The following is a 6,474-nucleotide window of genomic DNA, read 5'->3' on the forward strand; positions in this document are numbered from 1 at the left end:
TTTTCTCCACTGAAAATACTTCAAATATATGATTAAGCTCATAACTTAACATATCGTTAAAAAATTCTTTTGGGGCAAATAAAGTTTTGCCTTATCATGTCTTATTTTAATGGACAGAAGCATTAAATATTTGTTGTAACCTGTCATAATGATCAGTTAATCTTAAAGAGACACACAATGACGCCAGGAACTTAACGACCAGACAGGAAACAGAATAAACCCCAAAACACAAGATGTCCGCCTTCCTAATGACACTAAAAAGACAAAATGACCACAAAAATACACAAAATTACCACAAAGAGAGGCAAAATGATACCAAGGAGATGCAATCTGACCAAAAGGAAACCATTAATGCACAAATTTACCACAAAGAGGAGCAAAAATCACCAAAACATTTACAAAATGACACTAATGTGACACGTAATGATGACAAATTGATACAAAAAGGAGAAAAAGAATGCCTCCAAAGAGACATTTCACAGACACAAAATAAGACTAAGGACAAACAATATGACACTAAAAAGGTACAAAGTGACACAAAAAAGACACAAAATGACACTAAAGACAAACAACATGACACCAAAAAGACAGAAAATGACACTAAACACAAACAACATGACATACAACATGACATTAAAAAGACAGAAAATGACACTGAAGACATACAAAGTGACACAAAAAAGACAAAAAATGACACTAAAGACATACAACATGACACTAAATGACACTAAAGACATACAATATGACACTAAATGACACTAGAGACATACAGTATGACACCAAAAAGACAAAAAATGACAGTGAAGACATGCAAAGTGAAATTAAAGACAAAAAACTCGGCACCAAAAAAACAGAAAATGACACTTAAGACATATGACTTGACAACTTCACAAAAAAGTTTACAAAACAGCTCCCTGCAAAGAGACACAAAATTACACCACAATTGCACTCAATGACCACAGCAACACACAAAATGAGACTAGTATCACACAAAAAGACACCAAAGATACAAAGTGAACACAAAGAGACACAAAAGTGATGCAACACGTTCCAAAAAGTTTCTCTGTTGTCATTTTGGTCATATATTATCTTTGCTGCTGCAGTTTGATGCAGGAGGATCGATCTGACTGCATTTAATTCACCACAAACAGAAACACCTGTCATATTACTGCAACGTGTCACTTCTGCACTGACTGCAGCTTTTAGTCGTCAGCATGTTCAGAGTTTTACAACAGCAGACTGCTTAGGTCTTTTACCCTGCAGTAGCTGTTTTCCCCAGTAGAGGGCGCACCGCAGCAGCAGAACTCCCACTGAGGGGCCTCTGCAGAAACAGCAGGCAGTAGAAAAACGCCTTTTAAGGGCATGAGATTTACTGTGTGCTCTGGGTGTGTTGCATTGTAATGAGGCCTTGCAGGACAGTCGGTGAATGAGAAGGTGACGCGCTGCCATCTGCCCACGTCAAGTAAACAGGATACAGTGGTGAAGCAGAGGGTGCAGCAGCAGCAGCACAAGAAGAAGAAGATCAGCGCTGGAGAGCAGCTAATGCAATAAAAAAAAAAAAAACACTGATTAGAAGTTTTTACAACCAGCTAACTCCTGGAGAGGCAGTTATCTTTGTTTATTTAAAGTTTCATCCTGAAACATGGCAGACTCAACCTGTTACCTCCCTCTGAATATCCTCTGTTAAAGCTTAAAACCATCACAGAACCATGTTTAATGGCTCAAACTGATAAATACACTAAAGGTGCACATGGTGAGAATCCTTTTTTACTGTGTTGAGGTGTAAACTAGAAGCTGTTAACGTATGAAGATGTTTATTTCTTCCGTTCTTCGAGCCCCTCTACATCTAAACAGTCCAAGCACAGAAAAGTAACATACTGCAAGAAAACATCTTTAATGAGTCCAGTGACGTCCTGCAGAGCTGAAGTGTAGATAAAGAAAAGAAGCAAAGTATAAGTAAAGAGACAAACTGTCACCAGACACAAAACTATGAAAAAAAACACAAAATAACCAAAAAGAGACAGAAAAATGAAATCATAGAGACACAAAACAACCAGAAAGAGACACAAAAGGACACTAACGACACAACAAAAGGTGAATAAAGAGATCTAAAGTGACACAAAAAGAGACTGTGTGATACAAATGACTACATAAAAACCCAAAATGAACAGAAAAAGATGCAAAACAACCAAAAGCACTCACAAAACTACTAAAGGAAACACAGCATGATCAGAAAGTCACACAAAGCGATCACATAGATACAAAATGACCAGAAAAAGCAAAAAAAAAAAAAACACTACAAAGGGCCACAAAGCAACACTAAAGAAACAAACTGACCATAAAGAAATGCACAAAATGACCACATAGAGACACAAAATGACTACAAAGAGAAAAAAAACATCTAAAATAGACACAAAACAACTACAAAGAGACACAAAAAGGCTATAAATACAAAATGACTAGAAAAAGATACAAAGTCACCCAAAACTAACACAAAACAACTAAAAAGACATATAAGAACTAACAGAAGAAACACTATATGACCAGAAAGCAACACAAAACGACACTAAAGAGACAAAAAATGAGCAGAAAGGCATACAAATTAACAGTTAAAAGACATAAACTAACCAGAGAAAGACATAAAATGACATGAGACACGTAAAACGACTACAGACACAAAACGGAAAAAAGATAGAAAATACATAAGAAAAAGATTAAAGTGACAATAAAGTGAGATATATTGATCAGAAAGAGACATTGAAAGGCTACAAATACACACAAAATGACACTGAAGATACAGAAATCAACCAAAAGAGACACTACATGACCAGAAAGACACACAAAACAACACTAAAGAGATGCAAAATGACCAGAAAAACATACAAATTGACACTTAAAGGACATAAACTGACCAGAAAAAGACAAAACCACATAGACACAAAGTGACCCTGATGAAGCAAAAAACAATTACAAAGTGACACAAAACAGCACTAAACAGACACAAAACAACAACAAAGAGACACAAAACAACACTAAAGAGACGCTAAAGGTGCTGCTGAAGGTGTGTGATGACTGAGTGCAGGTTTTAATGTGCAGTTTGTCTGCTGTTTGTTCTTTTCTTCAGCAGGTACAGACAGAACCAGCGACACTCTCTAGCATGAGCTCACAGTCCAATAAAAGCAGCGACGTGGCCTCTGATGCGTATCACCGATGCAACAGGCTCAGACTTGACCAGTGAGTCAACTTACTTCTTCTTTTCTCTGCCCTCGTCTCGGCCCTATATGGTAAAAGGCCGACTGCACAGGAAGCTCAGAAAACACACACAAACAACACACAAACAACACACAAACAAGGCTCAAACCATCATCAAAGTGTCTGTTTCTACAGGAGCTATTCTGGCTGCTGCAGTCACGTCTGTGTTTCAGAGGAAATGTAGTTTTTGTCAGTCCAGACGCAGGTCGGTTTGTGTTTTATTGGCGTCAGCAGCTGATCTTATTGTGCAAATACGTCTCTCCTGATTCTGGGAGTTTTGCATGTGGAGGTTTTGACTGAGGTGATTTCATGGTTTCTTAACGAAAACCTGCCGCCTGTTTCCTGTTGCGTGTCTGCCTTCACCACAAAGCACCACCTCAGGGCTGCACAGGAGCTTCAGTCTGAAAATACAGCAATTAAAACGACACTTATAGAGACGGAGGCAAGAAACGTTTATCACTGGAGCACTTCAACCCTCCTGTTGTCCTCATTTACAGGCACCAAAAAATATGGTTCCCTTGTCTGAAAAAAATACAAAAATTCTGCAAAAAAATTCCCCAAAATTCCTTAAAAGTTTCCCTTAAAAGTTTTATTAAAAAAAAAACAAATTTGGCAAGAAATAAAATTTAAAGAAAATAAAAATTGTAAACATTTTCAAAAAATTAATAAAAATCTTACAAAAGAAAGTCCTAAAAATATCTAAAGTGATTACATATGTATCAGTAAAAGTTCTAATATTTTCTTTAAGAATATTCGGAAAATTTTGGCCACCCAAAAAAATATTCTTTGTCTGAAAAAAATCAAAAAATTCATCAAAAAAATTCCACAAATTTCAGAAAATTTGCAAAACCTTCAGGAAGAAAATTCCAATAATTCTTTAAAAGTTTCCCTTAAAAGTTTTATTTAAAAAAAAAAAATCCCCCAAATTTGGCAAGAAAATTCTTGTAAATATTTTCAGAAAATGAGTAAAAATCTTCCCAAAAAATCTTAAAAATATCTAAAGTCATTACATATATATCAGTAAAACTTCTAATATTCTTTCTTTAAGAACATTTGGAAAAAATGATTTTTTTTCCTGAATGTTCTCAAAGAAACATTTTTTTTAAACATTTCTTTTTTCCACCAAATTTTTTTTTTTTAAATTTTCCCAAAAAATATTGAAAATGGAAATTTTCACTAAGAAAATCTAAATTTTTTCCCCACATTGTCAAATTTTAAAACGGGTCAATTTGACCTGCAGGACGACACGAGGGTTAAACACAGCTGAAGGTGAGGAGAGTTCAGCACCAATAAGAAACTAAAATATAAAGTAAAAACTTTGCTGCTTCATCAGTCTGTTTAGAAATTCAGGTCACTTCATGGCTTCATTCAGACAAAACCAACACAGATACAGAGGAAGCTGCAGTATGAAGTTTGTCAGATAGATAGGATATAACATCAGGTGATGTAGAACACATGACAATACACAAAAAAATAAAAGACTGGACCTGAATCTGCCATGGAATAAATGATTTACCTGCAAAAAATAACCACAAAGAGAAAAAAATTGACCACAAAGAAACAAAAACTGACACTAAAGAGAAATAAAATGACCAAAAGAGACACAAAATGAAAAAATAGAATCAAAACAACCACATAGACACAAAATGACCAAAAAAATACATGAAATGTTCAAAAAAGGCACAAAATGACTACAGACATAAAATGACCAGAAAAAAACACAGAACCACAGAAAGAAATATAAAATAATCAAAATAGGCACAAATTGACATCAAAATGAGACACAAAAAGACAAGAAAATGACTAAAAGAGACAGAAAGCAACAACAAAGAGACACAAAATGACCAGAAAGGGACACAAAATGACCAAAAAAAGCACAAAATTACCCTAAAGAGACACAAAGATAACCAAAGAAAGCAGCGAATGACCAGAAAAAGACTTAAAATGTCCAAAAAAGGTGCAAAAGGACCAGACAGAGACACAAAATGACTAAAAGAGACAGACAACAACAACAAAGAGACACAAAATGACACCAAAGATAGACAAAATGGTCACAAAGCGACATAAAATGACCAGAAAGAAACACAAAATGACCAAAAAAAGGCACAAAATTACCCTAAAGAGACACAAAGGTAACCAAAAGAGACAGAGAATGATCAGAAAGAGATATGAAATAACCTTAATGAGACACAAAAAGACTGGAAAGAGACACATAACCACCATAAGAAGCACAAAATGACAGCAAAGAGACATAAAACAATGAGAATAAGACACAAAATGGCCACAAACAGACACAAACAACCAGAGACACAAAATGACACCAAGGAGACACAAAATGACTAGAAAGAGATACAAAGATAACCAAAGAAGGCATAAAATGACCAGAAAAAGACACAGAACAACCGAAAGAAATATAAAATAACCAAAATAAGCACAAATGAACACCAAAAAGACATGAAATAACCCCAAAGAGACACAAAAAGACCAGAAAGAGACATAAAATGACACCAGAAATACATAAAATGATCACAAAGAGACACGAAATGACCCTAAAGAGACACACAATGACCAAAAAGACATAGAACCACCAAAAGAAGCACAAAGTGAAAGACAGCCAAAGAGACACAGAAGAAGCCACAAATAAACCCAAAGCAACCATAAATAGACCTAAAACAACCATAGAGACACAAAATGACCAAAAAACTCCTCGAATCAAGCAACAAATTGGCCACATAGAGGTCATCTCTAACGAGAAACAGATTTTGCTTTTTAGAAACGCAATCAGGGAACAGTTTGATCATACCTCCAACCGTTGAGCTGAAAGAAATTATTTGTTAAACCGTTCACGAAACAGGGAAACTTCATATTTTATTCAAAGATACAGCTGTGCATCATCGGCATAGAATGGATGTTTGTACATGCAGAATAAAAGTGGCCCCAGAATGGATCCCTGAGGAACACCACAGGTTATATAGATGGAAGAAAACTGACCTATCACCACCGATATTGTTTTAAATCGGATTTAAATCAGTTTAGAGCTAATTTTTTATTCCAACCCACAGTTTGAGACGTATCTAAAGGACTTGAGTGTTTCCGTTAGCATGCAGCTAACACAAACCAGCTCGTTTTTAAAGAACTGTACCTCTCTCTGCCAGCTGCTCTGACGCTCAGCTTCCTCATTCTGTAGATGAGAATCCAGGATGTTGTAGTTTCTTTAATGTG

Source organism: Amphiprion ocellaris, chromosome 3 (assembly GCF_022539595.1).
Source record: "Amphiprion ocellaris isolate individual 3 ecotype Okinawa chromosome 3, ASM2253959v1, whole genome shotgun sequence".
Classification (NCBI taxonomy): domain Eukaryota; kingdom Metazoa; phylum Chordata; class Actinopteri; family Pomacentridae; genus Amphiprion; species Amphiprion ocellaris.